At 36.2% G+C, this 14,347-nt stretch overlaps 1 protein-coding gene across 11 annotated transcripts in view; it reads right to left on the bottom strand.

The window, feature by feature from the left end:
• LOC146755229 (rho GTPase-activating protein 32-like) overlaps positions 1-14,347 on the bottom strand; it is a 338,547-nt gene that overhangs the window by 139,129 nt on the left and 185,071 nt on the right. For 2 of the 11 annotated variants that reach the window (XM_085526229.1, XM_085526233.1), the window contains exon 1: positions 137-1,525. The exons of the other annotated variants lie outside the window; for them this stretch is intronic. The gene's annotated coding sequence lies outside the window, so the exon portion shown is untranslated. Of the gene's footprint in view, positions 1-136; positions 1,526-14,347 lie in introns of those variants that run through there. 11 annotated transcript variants of the gene reach the window in all.

Raw genomic sequence — 14,347 nt, 5'->3', positions numbered from 1 at the left:
CTCCAGCTGCGCTTAACTATCCTGCAGTACCCACACCTTTACATATTAGAAAACATGCTGTAACTATTGACTAAAATCTATAGCTTCAAAGTCAGTTTACTAATAAAAGATTGACACAGAGAGAGACACTACCTACCCACAAATACATCATCATCTTGAAAGAAATCAAGGGCTCTGTCAGCAAACAGAAGTCTCCTTACTTCACCAAGTATGTCTGGAAGGAAAACTGAAAACAGTGGGTAGAAAATCTTGCCTTTTTCTGTCAAGTCCTCACAGTTCTCTTCTTATACAAGGTGGTGGGGTTTTTTTTGTTGCTTTTTTTGTTTGTTTGTTTATGAGAATAGCATTCGTTCAGTGGCTCTTTCTGCCTGTGAAGTGACTTGCTTCAGGCTGTCTTTTTTCTTCCCTTTTTGCTTCCTAACTCAGTCTGTCCTTTCTTTACTGTCAGGCTTGCTTAGGTAACAATTCTTGGTGTATCTATTTAATGAGCAGGTCTGTGCACTAAAGGCAGCCAACTACACTGGAGATAGGAAAAAAAAAAAAAAAAAAGAAAAGGGGGGTGGGGGAGGGAAAAGAAAAAAAAAAAAAAGAAATAATAAATAAAGAAATGCAAAGATATCACTTCCCAATTGTTATTATGGAATCTAAAGGTGCCTCCTTTGTAGGAATTTCTGCAGGAATTTATAGGAGGATTTCGAAGGTATCTTAAGGGGAAAAAAAAAATCATCAGAGAATAGCAAGCGACTCCAGTGGCACTCAAGCCATTACCTCTCCTTGCTAAAGGACCCAGTTCACAAATCCTGCATTTGAGAAATTTTTAAACTCAAAGCAAAGCTCCAACAGAAAAGAAAGGAACATGTACTGCACCCTGCTTCTCCTTTATCTCTTTAAATGTACTTCAGATAAAAGCCGCATCCAGGCAGGTCAAGGCCTTTCCCAATCTTATTACTCTAACACAAGAGCGTTCAACATACTTTTCTACAGCCATCTACTGACTTCATGGTGTTATTGCTGCTGCTGTTAGACCTGCTCGGAGATAACTGCCACTACGAGGAAGAGAGACACACAAACAGTAAATCAGATAACAGTAAAAGTACTCGTGCTAATTTATTCAATTTTTGGTAGGTTTGTGGGCTGGTTGGTTGTTTTTTGCAATAATGTGGATTTTTAAATTAAAACTGGAAACTGTTACTTGTATATTTAACAAAGTTAATATAAAAAAGTGGTTTTGCTGGTATTGGGGTTGGTTTTTTTAAGCATATTACATAAAATAAATGAATGTACAGGAAACTCGAGGCTTATTTACTTAAAGCAGCTTAGACATTTCTTATTTTCAACAAGAAAGTATATTTAACTCATTTAACCCATCTCACTGTAATACACATCACAGTTAGTAAATTGTTTAACAGCATCCTCAGGTGAGAGATGACTTTACAGTGTAAATGAGACAAATCCTGGTCACTTTTTGGACTGTCTTTGATTTCAAGAAATCTTTAAAATCAGTGCTGACCTTGTGAACCGGCAACACATCCCACTGACACCATAATGTGCTTTGGATACTAATGTAGAAAGCTACAAACACAGACTACCTACTAAGTGCATCACTTGCTACAGTGTACGTGGAATAACTCAATGCATAAATTGAAAAAAAAAAGGAAGGTTTACAAATGGTTGTGGGAATGAGATTATGCAGAGCTTTTATTTTTATGTTTGATTACTTATTCATTATCGTTGGTCACAAACTGTGCACTCTTCAGGATAAAATAATACTATATATACATATACTATATATATATATACATATATATAAGTTAGATATCTAGAAGACATACATATATATATATATGTGTGTGTGTGTGTGTCTTTTTTAACTAAAAGCTGCAGTCAATTCCTGCATATTTGGTCTAACTACATAAGGTAAAACATCACCTGAATAATTAAAATACATTAACTAAATTGCATAATCATTCACTGCACCAGGGCAGGTGGCAAATGGATAGGAACCTGCTGAAGCAGCCTATAACGAGGACGACTGGGGGAAGAAAACTAAAATCCATACTGTTAAACAAACAGTAATCAGGAGAGTTTTAAAGTAGCCTCTGGAGGGAATACAAAATAACTGTGATACCACTGACACTTGAGAGCTGATTTAAGATAGAAAAACGAAACAATGACTTCAGGAAGCAATTTGTGCTAATATGCAGGTAGACAAATTGATACAGATACGCAGATACATATATACACTGAGATGTATTAAGTTTAAGGAGGAATGATGTTGCCTGTTCTAGTGGAAGCAGAAGAGAGATTCAATTCACTATTTACCAAAGTAATAAGACTTATACTAATGCGCAAGGAAAATACAAACTTAAAGAAGAATAATTTCATAAAGTAAAGCCATTCACTTTACAATAAGCAGTCCTCAAAAGGAAAAGAGCAGCATTCTCATTTGATTTGCAATTTTAAATCATCATCCAATTTAACCCCAACATCCAACCATCAAGCTGGCCTAACCTAGTCACCTTTAACCTGTGCACTTCACCTCATTTTGTCTTCTGCGTAGAGCACTTTGTTATTCTACATTCAATTACACTGTAATAAACCAGAAATATCACATTAGAATGAATTAGATTATATTGGTTAAGCTGAAAATACATTTTTTGATAATGCATCTGCACATCTGCCAGCCAGCAGTTCTTTCTGATCTGTGCATCTCAACTGAACAGATGAGGCTTTCGAATTTTCAAAGACCGGTTAAAGATTTTATTAATATGATAAAAGGCTGTGCACAGCTATTGCCTATAAATCACTTTTATATCAAAATTTCCCTGTTTTTGAGCATAAGCAGCGTATAAAATTTTAGTGAACTGTGTCCCAAGGCTCTCAACTAATCTTTCTCTATTCTAAATTCTGTTCATTATTAAATTGGTTACTCAATCAATTCTTCATATCTTATTCCTTCAAAGAAGTGGAACAATTTCTAACACTGCTACACAAAGTGATCTTTCGATGTGCTTTATTTTTAGCACTGTTATTATTAAACACTTTGTTCATTTGATTATCTCTAGCTTCTGCACAGGTAGAAAAACTGGATAGAAAGAAGATTGAAAACTGAGGTACATTATCATAGAATGGCTTGGATTGGAAGAGATCTCCAAGATCATCTGGAAGAGGCAGTGACGTCAGACTTGGAAATAACAGAAATAAGAAGCCATCAGCAGATGTTTTCCAGACTGTTTTAAAAATCATCAAGAAAGAAAATTCTAGACAGGATAGTGAAGCTTTTGAAGAAGCAGCAGAGGTTCCTTTGCTTCCTCCAGCAAAGAACATGTTAGCCAAATTCTTCCAGAGCAAGAAAATACTAATCCAAAAACAGGAAAGGTGAGGACACCTCCTAAAAAGGCACTGTAAAGGCTGTTACAATCAGTGGGAATCTTGCTGTTCTTCAAAAGAACAGACAAACAGAAACTCTGTTCCAAATTTCATTTTATGCTACTTTTTTGTTAAATGATGGGCAATTTCCTATGATGCTATTAAAAATATATGATGTACGGCCAATGGCAGGAGCTTCAGTTTCACCACATGGAATTTCTGTTCTAGCTACTATCATAGCCTCAAACTTAATTTAGCTCTTACCATCAAATGGAGTATAACATATTTTGTCTGTGGAATGGAATGGTTAATTATTAAGGGTATTTAAAAACTAGTTGATAGTAAAAAAAAAAAAACAAACAAAAACAACAAAAACAAACAAAAAAAACCCACCACACCTGAAAAAATAAATAATACTTGTGTGACCATAATTAATCAAGATTAGTTATATATGATCAGCATATTCTTACTGGCACCTTAACAACTCAGATTAAAAATAAAAAAATAAAAAAAAAATCAAGCTGTGGGTATATTATGAGTTCCATTACAGTATTAAAGACACATAACTCATGATCATATCTTGGCATATTTATTAATGACAGAGAAGATTGGAAATAACATCAATACTTACTGCACTGGAAGATAAGAAAATGAAGACTAAGTTTCTCATCTTGCAGATTGATAAGACTCCTAGGAACTGCAAGATTATTACATAAATATTAGTGCTGAATGGTGTAGTTCCTAGTTTGCCAAATGCTACATAAATACTCAGAAAAATATTGAAATTAGAGATTTGACCCACCAATAGCAATGACAAAACTTCCACTGACTGTAGCAAGTCCTTATCTTCAACTAAAGTCTCTGTACTTTTGGATTTTAAACAGAGGGTTTTGCTCAATTGTTTTTAAAATTGTACATAACACAAAACAAAAACCGCTTAATAAAGGAATTGAGGAGGGAGAAAACATGACGGCTATGATTATACTGGCATTATGAAATGCCAGTTTTTGTTTGTTTGCTTTGTTTTTCACTTAGGATTCTGTTGCAGGAAAAAGATACCTACCAGACACATTGCGTATGAGGTGAAACTAGTAAAATCTCATATATTTTATACCAAGTAGTGAAAACAGTTTGAAACACTAAGAAACCTAGAAATATTTGCATTTATACTCAAAAGAAATCAAGACCTTAATTTACTCTTAATGTACTGAAAATTTAAGGGAACAGCAGCAGCTGCTGCTTTTTTTTAGCTTTTACTGTTTGGATTTCAGCAGTACAGTAGAAGAACAAGCTTTATGCATAGTTCAATTGGTATATAAACTCTCTGTTCTGTGTTTTCACTGCATTTTTTTTTTATTTTTTTTTTCCCCCAATTAATTTGTATTACTTCAGCACTTTCACAGCTCTTGATGCAAGAAATTGGTTTTAGCATGTATTTGCTACATAGCAAAGTCAGGATATTGTCCCAGGAGGAGTAGCAGCCAACAACCTGATCATAAAACATCACCACAGTTTTAAAAACTGTTTAGAGTTTTGGCTGACCAACATACTGTATTCTGTACATAGCTCAAGGTGTGACAAACAGGATGGAGACAAACGAGAGCTTCCTCTGATTCCAGGCTCTGCGTTACATATATTGGATTTATATGGATCGCCATTTCCCTTAGATTTAAGAATATGTAATTTGCTTTTTCATTTTACTGCACAGCAAAATGGTATGAAAAAACATGAAGGGTTTGCCCAGTAGCCTAACATGCGCTATGTTCTTTCTGTAATAAATGATATTATTTCCCACAACATTCAAAAGTTCCATCTCCACAAGACACTTCAGGCAGCCAACACATTACAATTACTAGCGGCCATTCCTAGACTTGTCCACAATTTCAGTGACAAGTGCTGTACTTTTGCTGCTTCTCTACTTCTTTTAGCAAGAACAGATTCAGCCAGTAGTTCTGACAAGGAAAACCCAGAAAGCCACATAGAATCACAAGGTTGGAAAGAACCTGCAAGATCATCTCGTCCAACCATCCTCCCATTACCCTTGCAAAAATCTCCCATAACCTGTTCTGTTTAAAAGCTGTGTTAATTAGGTTACAGCATCAGTCCTGATAAGGGATGGGGGTCACTCTGAGATACTGATGGACTTACCTTTCTTTAGTAAAATGTCCATGAAAGCAAGACAAAGGTTTACAAAATCCTTTCCCAGAATACTCATAACAAGCAAAAACTGTATAAGAATTCACTGGTTATTAAGAAATAGTGTTTTAACTAAATTCCCTGCAACATTAATCAAACATTCTCTAATTTTCTTTATGCTGGACACCTCTCACTTATCTCTGCAAATCTTCACTACCAGTTTGGATATTACGCTTCCATGCGTAACAAAAAAGAAAGAAGACTGTTTCAGAGTGTAATCAACCCGGCTTGAACATTCCAAGTTGAATATAAAGTACTGAACACTGCTAACCAATGGCACTCAATTCATCTATTCATTAAGAACTTCCACTTATCAATATAATTGTTGAATAAAATGGAATGAATTAATTAAACAACTCTTGATATTCCTGAGCAGAAAAAGCAGCTAATGTCATCAGATTAACTCCTTGCAAATGTTTGCTCAACTATAGTCAACTCCAATCCACTGCCCCTTAAGTTGCTGATTCAAGAGAATGCAGTGAACACTAGCAGTCTTATAGTAAAAATGCTTTTTTAAAATCTGGTAAATGAGTATTTCTATCTTCACAGTGGGACACATCATTGCATTCTCCTTAAGACAGGCCATTCTAAAACCAACTATTGCTAATTTTAGTGTGTTTGATGAATCACAGGAATATTCTCTCTTCAAGATATTACACTTAGATTTGCTTTGGGTAAGGATCTCTTCCCAAACAGAACCAAGAGCAGTCCTCAGCTGGCATTAGCCAACTTGCTTCTGCTAGCAGGCGTATAAATCAGTTCACATTAGTTGATAGAGAGACTTGATATGAAAAATAAAAGCTCATAAATACAAAAACTTGTCTTACTTGTGCAATATATTAGTACAGGATTATGGTTATTACTTTAACTGACTTTCCAAAGGTGAGATTTCACTTAAAAATGGGTGTCAGACTTAGAATATGATAATCATAAGCAATAAGATAAGAAGTTAGTATGAGTGCTTAAGTAATACTTCCCTGTAATTTTCAGTTTATGAGTTTATAAATTGCTTTGTTATTTAGTCCAGGCTCTTTAAATCTTGAAGTCTTTATGCACGGATGATAACAAATGGATCAGTTTTATCACTTATAATAGTTCAGTAAATCAAGCAGCAGACTACCTTTCAGCAACGCCTTCATACAGAAATTATCACAGCAATCCTATCTGTTCTTATTTCTGACTACATATCTGATAAAACAGATCCATGCTACATCTCATTGACATACTTACCATTTTTAACAAGGTGAGAGCACTCTCATACCTGAGTGTTATGTCACTGTGATGATCTGGAAAGGAGCGTGCACATTTGTGGAGCCATCTGCAAAGAGCATGCCAGCACTGCTACTTGTGATTTTAGCAGCAATGTTACAACAGCTACTGAGAATAGACAAAAAAAAACAAACCACCCTGTTTCTCTGCATCCTGAAATGTTTCTTCTAGGGAACAATGCCAGAACCAGCCACAGAATTAGGCTGCTCGGGGTCTCCACTGTTTTCCTCACAGTGTCAGAAAGACGGAGGAGACCATTCATGTAGTTATTTCTCACCTCCATCTATGTAAGGTGCAGTGAGAGCTGGCACTTGCCCCTTGTTTTTGCAGAGCTGCACAATGGACGGTGTTCCTGAATCCAGTGTGGGTCACAGAATGGCTCTGGGAAGTAACTGGCTTCAAGGCCTTATTTTGGTGTTTTGTTTGAAATTCCTACCACTCTCACATAGACTGTTCAAGGAGCTGCTAATGGCACCTTATTGAGAAAAGGAAGTTGTGATGGTACTCTTTAATAAATCAATGCCTCTTTGGCTGCCTTCCAGAGCATTGAAACACTTCGGGCATCTTTGCTTGCCTTTCATTTTGTGTCTTGTAGGACTCTCTCCATCATCTTTATGTCAGTCTATTTCTCCATACCCCTTTCTTTTTCTTGGCTTCTACCTTGAGATTCAATTACAGTTCTCGGAGTGTGTTTTTTCCAGAAACCATTGATGTTTACTGGAACCATTTGTTTATTAGGACAAATCAGTAATGAAACAATAGCTAAGGCTGCATCTGTGTTTTCCGAAAACATGTGACATGTTGTACACATACCCCTGTGTCCAAAAGCTTCTGTTGTTCTGCCATTTTTCAGCAACACTTTCAAAGGGATTTTTGAGATCATTTTGAATATATAGGCAAATTTCTGCTCAGCAGTCCAAATTGTGAGTGGGAGCCCACAGTCTGCTAGAGGGAACATCTGCCTGTCCCCTCTCAGTTTTTAACATACACATGAATGGATCTGCACTCTGTTATCCATCTTGTTCACACTGCTTTCTTGTAAGGACAAATTATTATCTCTGGATTTAGATATTATTTTTTTACTGAATTGGTTTTGAAGACTAAGCATTTCTAAAAGAAAGCTATGTGCAATTACCTGCAAAGAAATACCTATATTTACTGGAGTACTCTATAGCTCAGTCTGTAAAACCACACTGCAGATAATTGCACACAAAGTACTCCAAGGAACACACTGAGCCAACAGAATTCTGCACTGCAGACAGTAATCAGGTCAGCACCTTAGGATTTGAATACTTTGGTCTCTATATATCACACATCATAAAACAACTGGCCTTCTAATTCTATACCCACTTGCACAGCCCCTGAAAGACCAATGAACTAGTCAATGAGCACACGAACCTGCACATCAGCCCACCTAGAGCCTTCAGATCCCATCAGAAATACCATTCAGCTATTTGAAATTGCATTCCCTGAGGACACACTCTCACTGTTGTAAAGTTCAATTATCATACCGTCCTATTCTTTTGTCTCAAATCAAAATATTCACTCTGTTGTCTATTTACATAGGATTCTACGATTCAGTTGCTAAACTGGCTATACATCATAGATGCCATGCTTACATCAGACCCTCTCCATTAGGAGGGATCCAGCCTGTACACTAAATATTTAATTTGTGTTCTGAAGTGCTCTGAATTGATGTACTTTCTAATTTCCTAAGGGGTTCACACTGTTCACATCAATTGGATACTTCTTCCCAGCAACAAAACCTAAAGGTAACAATTTCCAGCAGCAAATACACACATATCAGCACTGGAACAAAACGAAATGAAACACATTACAATTTACTCCAAAGACAATGAAATTCTGGAAATATAACCTTACTCTCAATTCAAGATATAGATTCCTCTTTTAATAAATTGGTAGTTTAGATTGGAAATACTTGCTTTTGAGTATGTGTGAAAATTGAGATGAGCTTCTTTCCTCAGGAGGGAAATTCTCCAGCAGTATCGCAAGGAGTGATTGCTCTTCACTTTCCAGTACTACCTCTCATTATCTCAGACAAGCCACTAACACAGTGGAAACATTTCGGTGCAGCTTGAGATCGTTCCACAGTTCTGAAGCACTTCCCATGACAAAAGGTTGTTGAAACTTTCTTTGACTTGGACTGAAGGAGAGCACCAGCAAGAGGCAGAGCAAACATCTGCTGCTTTTTGTCTTCAAACAAAACCATGCACATAAATAAAAAGAGCAGCATCTCCATGACCACAGCCTTAGGTAACAGTGCCACTATTTTCTCTAGAACTACATTAGTCTCAGTCGGAATCCACACACAGAGTGGGGATTTACACACAAAGTAAATTGCAAAATGCTGATCAAGGCATCGGAGTCGCTAATTGCTTTTCACTAAGCAGGACTCTGCTAACCCACAGCAACTCTGCAGACTCATCGTTACAAATAAGCATTGCAGCATTTCAAAAAGTACTTTGATTTTTGACACACAAAAGTTAACACGCCAATAAGGAAAAACTGCAAAGAACACTCACAGGGGTGTGCCAAATTATATGTTACGTACAGAGCAAAGAACAGTAGAAAGCAAGGCTTGTTTCCCATTATGACCTGCATGTCAAGCAAGGGAATTCTAAAGGAGAAGAGTTTATTAGCGAAGCCCTTTAAAGACAGAGAGACTCAAGCTGCTGCTCTGTCAGACTGCACAAAAGCCCATACATGCACCCTGTGGTGATATTCTGTGTTGTTTCACTCTGAGGATTAAACTCAGACCCAGCCTGGACAGCATCTCCACATTTACTCAGTGTTTTGAATTTAGCTTTTCCATGATTACGGAAGCTGCGAATTCAAACATACAGTTCAGAGAATGCTTTGGTTCGAAATGACCTTTAAAGCCCATCTAACTCCAGCAGATACCTGTCAGGTTGATCAGGTTGTTCAAATGGAGTAAGTATTTAGAGAAGTGTTAATAAGAAACATTTTTCCTTCTACAATTTCATCCCTTTAAACATATGATTAAAGAGGGGTTTGTTGAGGTTTTGCTGGAAAAGGACTAAAGCTAATTCTTTTGACTGATTCTATCACAGGCCTTTAGATATGGTGAAGGAGCTTCTTATCATAGCTGTTTCCTTACTCCCCAGAATTACTCCTGATGGAGGTGGTGTAAAATGTGTAAAGAAGTTCTTTTCATTTCACACTTCTCCCCAAAATTTCCACATCATTCCATTTTTCCCTCCCCATTCCTTCAAGCGTGGAACTGCTGGAAGAGACTGTTCAGTGCCTTCAAGAACACAAAGTAGTAGAAGGGGAGAAGCAGAAGATCTAACTACTGCAATGAGGAATTTATTACTAGAGCCTTTTAGTACAATTTATTTATAATGATTTTTATCACATGTTTGAACTGACTGCTGCTCACTGATTCGTGAACACTACAGACCTTTCATGTCACCTCTGGTTTCATCTACATAAATCATTTCTGCTCTACAGAGTAATTTCCCAGTATTAAAAAAGAACTATATGCAAACTTCTGTGAACACAAAAAACAATGTTTTTCATATCTTTATATAATTGTATCTTGTAAGTCACAGACACCTCTAAAAATAATAGAATTATTTCTGATAATAGAATATGATCTTAATACTGTCCTGTATTTTCACTGTTATTTACATTAGAAAATGTTTTTGTTTCTGTTTTTTGTTTGTTCGGGTTTTTTTGTTTGTTGGTTTGTTTTTTGGTCAATTTTACTTAAATGATAAAAGAAAAAAATATGAATATGAAAGTAAACTAAAAACTCAGTAATATGTTTTCAACATGCATATGCCTGTTTACTTTCAGGAAAAAATTTATTTTAATCTCATTTAAATGGAAAGAACACATAAAGGGGAAAAAAGTCCCATGTTAAAAAGAGAACAATTAATCATTCACTTTTCTGTAGAATATATTTGTGCTTCAAGTAAATCTGAAATAAAAGTATTCTGGAAATTCTTTACTTGCATTCTAAAAAGAGTAATGGTGCTCTGCTTGAGTCAGCTTGCTAAAACAATTGATTTCTTGCTTGTTTTGCCTTTTCTTTTGGAGTAGCTTATTTTTATTTCTCTATCCTGCTTCCTGGAGATGATGTAATGATGCTTGGGATTCAGTTCTAAGAAAATCATTTCTGTTGAACACACAGAAAGAATTGGCTTTCAGTGCAACTTGGGATTTTGCTGCAGAACAGAACAACTGAACACAATTACTGTCCAGGTTTTCTTAACTCAAAAAAAATTTCAAGGAGCCAAGAACAAGTATACAGTCCTTTTAAAATGCTGGTGTATCAGTGGTTGAGAATCTACACTTTGTATAGGCACTGAGATGCATTCACTCTGTCTTGTGATCGTGTCATTGTCTGTATGATTGCATTCTTAATCTATATTCCAGACATAACATAGATGTTCACATCTGTAGGTATATGCACACTTTAATTTTGAATGCATGTCCATTTCTTTCTGTGGGATTAACTTAATCATGCAGTTTTGCATTTGCATTTGGCAAATGCTTAAAAAAACATTATTAATTTGGTCAGAGAAGTAAATGTGACTAGTTTAAGCAGGTAAGATGTGTAAGGACTTCACAGAACATAAAAAGAATATTACCATCAATACACAATAGCCATATTACAATCAATATTCCTTCATTCTCTCTACTTTAAACAATACTGGTTCAAGAAGTCAATATGGCCCAATGAATATATGTCTTCATAACACTATATCATTTGGATTATTGATGTAAATTATTCTTTCCTCATTTAATATAGTATTTTCAATGCTTGTCTTGTTCCCCCAACAATCTATTCACTCAGTTAGTTACTCAATATATGAGTACAAAAGGATAGATATCCAGCAGGTAGTATAACCTAGCAGCATACAAAATCCAGCACTGTCCTATCTAAAAACATGGGTTCTTTGGCTATCATCAGCATCACTTTTGCTTTGTTATCAGCATAGGAAATTACTTCAACAAGTGCTCAAAAATAACACCTTCACAAACCACTCTCCACCTGATTCCCTTCTCCAGTTGTTTTTTATTTCCTTCTTCCCCCAGCTAAGACTCATTAAAAAAATGAGCATCTGTCAGCTGGCTCACAGCTTACTTTCTTAGTGCAGCAGAGGAACATAGTACATAAAATCATCAGAGAATACTAATACCACAACAGTGAGCTTTAAAAAGTTTCTCTGTAAAGTTTCTGTCAAAATCAATCTACACAGCTAGGCTCATCACAGCAACATAAATATGGACTGATGCATTAATATATTGAACAAAAAGAAAGCTAAATACTGAAGGATTGAGGTTGCTTAAAAATGAAACTGGACATAAGCAGATTTGCTTTCATTTTCTCTCTACCTAGGCAAGACTTCCATACAGTTTTGGTTTGGAGCTTATTGTATGTACGGTACAAAAGGCAAGGCAAAGAAAACAGTATTGAATGCAAAAATTCTGTTTACCTCCCTGAAAATCAGCATACTACTTCAAATATAAGCTGATATTAACTATGAGGTGTTAGTAGGATCCTGAGCTTCACACACCCCAGGCCAGAGAAGGAACACCGACAACACATAATGCATCCTGATAATAAGCATCTGTGAAAGAAGCTGTTAATCAGAGCAACAACTGGGTCATTTAAAATTTCAGATCATGGGAGTTAATAACACCATTTTACATCAGACTTCATTGATTTTCACAGGAACATTTAAAAAGCCTTCTAGTATTAGAATTTAAAATTGTTCTATGCCCACCTTAGAAGTGTTCTTCAAATACTGCTGCATAAGGACCAAACACATCCATTTATATATACAGAAAAACATGCATGCAAATACACAGTTCAATTTAAACAATTATGTTGAGTTGAGCATGCAAAATAATGAATGCTTAAAGGACGATTGGGTAACACTCAGCAAAGTTTAAGCTACTTTACAAGTTCAAACAATGCCATTCTGTCATGATAAAAATAATAATCTGAAGTCAAAACAACAAGGTTCAGATTTCTGAGGCTGTCACCATGCTTTTTTCACCATTGTGAACTGCAGCTTATTTCCACCTAAGTCGAGCATTCTAGTTTTCCTGCATAGACTTGAATAAGTCCCTAAGACTGTCTTGTTCATGTTTTAAAGACTGTTTTTAGCCCAGATGATTAGAACAAAAGTATTTTAAAAGTATTCTGAGCATACTGTGAGGTCCGAGTTTATAGAGGTCATATACAGTGCTCCAGAATGACAATTACATTAAGCTCCACACAGCAACTTGCAAAACAATAAGAAAGAAGGAGTCAGGGAGGAGGATAGGGTGTAACTGTATAGAAAGGGATTTATAACCAGGATCAGAGAGCAGAAAACAGAACCAGGGGGGGACTAAGCGGTATTGTTACTTTCTTTAAAGAAAATGCAAAGAGCAGCATGCAGATAGAGTTGGAGAGTGATACAAATGGTTCGGTTCCCCTTTAAACCACCCCAGCTGTTTTAAAGAGACAAATCCCATAGCTTCTCATTGCAGCCTGTGTACAGGTTAGATGAGTACCACTGAAAATATGCAAGTACAACGCATAAAGACTAGCTTCAAAGCTGAAAAAAGTTAAAGTACACATACTTTATAATCAGAATTGCCATTCATTGTTAATATCTAAAGGCTCTAATATGAATAACATTTTCATTTCAGTAAATGCTTTATTCTAGTAGAGTGGCTGCAGGCTCTGACACCATGAGGCAGTTCGCTGCTCACATGGCTCCCAGCCTTGGGAAGAGCTGTGTCTAAGTGATGTCTGCCATGTAACAGGGACATCCAGCAGCACTGGGGAAAAGGTCCACACATAATCTTATGGAAAATTACAAAGCGCATTTCTAACCTACTAAGTTCCTCATGTGTCAGGAAGAGGCACATCTTCACGCGACACAAAGGCACCATGAGCCCCAAGCTGACTGCAAGTAGATGTAATGGGTAACAGTGGAATAGAAAGACACATTAACCTCTAACCACAACACATTTCATTCATAAATTACAAAGTCACACATTAAGTCAAACAAACAGTTGAATACTTTCTTCCCTTCTATTTCAAAGTGTGTTTTCTTCTTCATTTAAAGAAGAAACCATAATAAAAACAAATAAAAACATTCCTTGTTCTTGTGGCACCACCACCTCTTAAAGACTGCCCTTCCAATTCTACAGCAGTGCTTTAACTTTGACAGCTGCTCTACTGAGACATTACTGCTGATAAAACAAAGCTTCTCCACTCCACCTTCAGCACAACAGCACTGCAGTTACAGAGCAGAAAGAACCAAGAACAAGGCTGTAACATATCATTTTTGCATAATATGTTTAACAGCAATCATACTGTGAACATGGAGAAGATCAGTTCAAGAATTTAGGTGTGTTGATGAATGTAGTGAATGGATAAATGTTTAAGAACACTGTACAACTTACTTTATAACTACAGTACACTCCTTATGCTAGCAGATCGTGCAGGCACTGCCAATGCTAA

The sequence above is a fragment of the Coturnix japonica genome, chromosome 35, assembly GCF_054131305.1.
Source record: "Coturnix japonica strain WE chromosome 35, WE-NBRP24, whole genome shotgun sequence".
Lineage (NCBI taxonomy): Eukaryota > Metazoa > Chordata > Aves > Galliformes > Phasianidae > Coturnix > Coturnix japonica.
The sequence above is the reverse complement of the archived record's forward strand: the minus strand, read 5'-3'. Positions and strand labels throughout refer to the sequence as shown.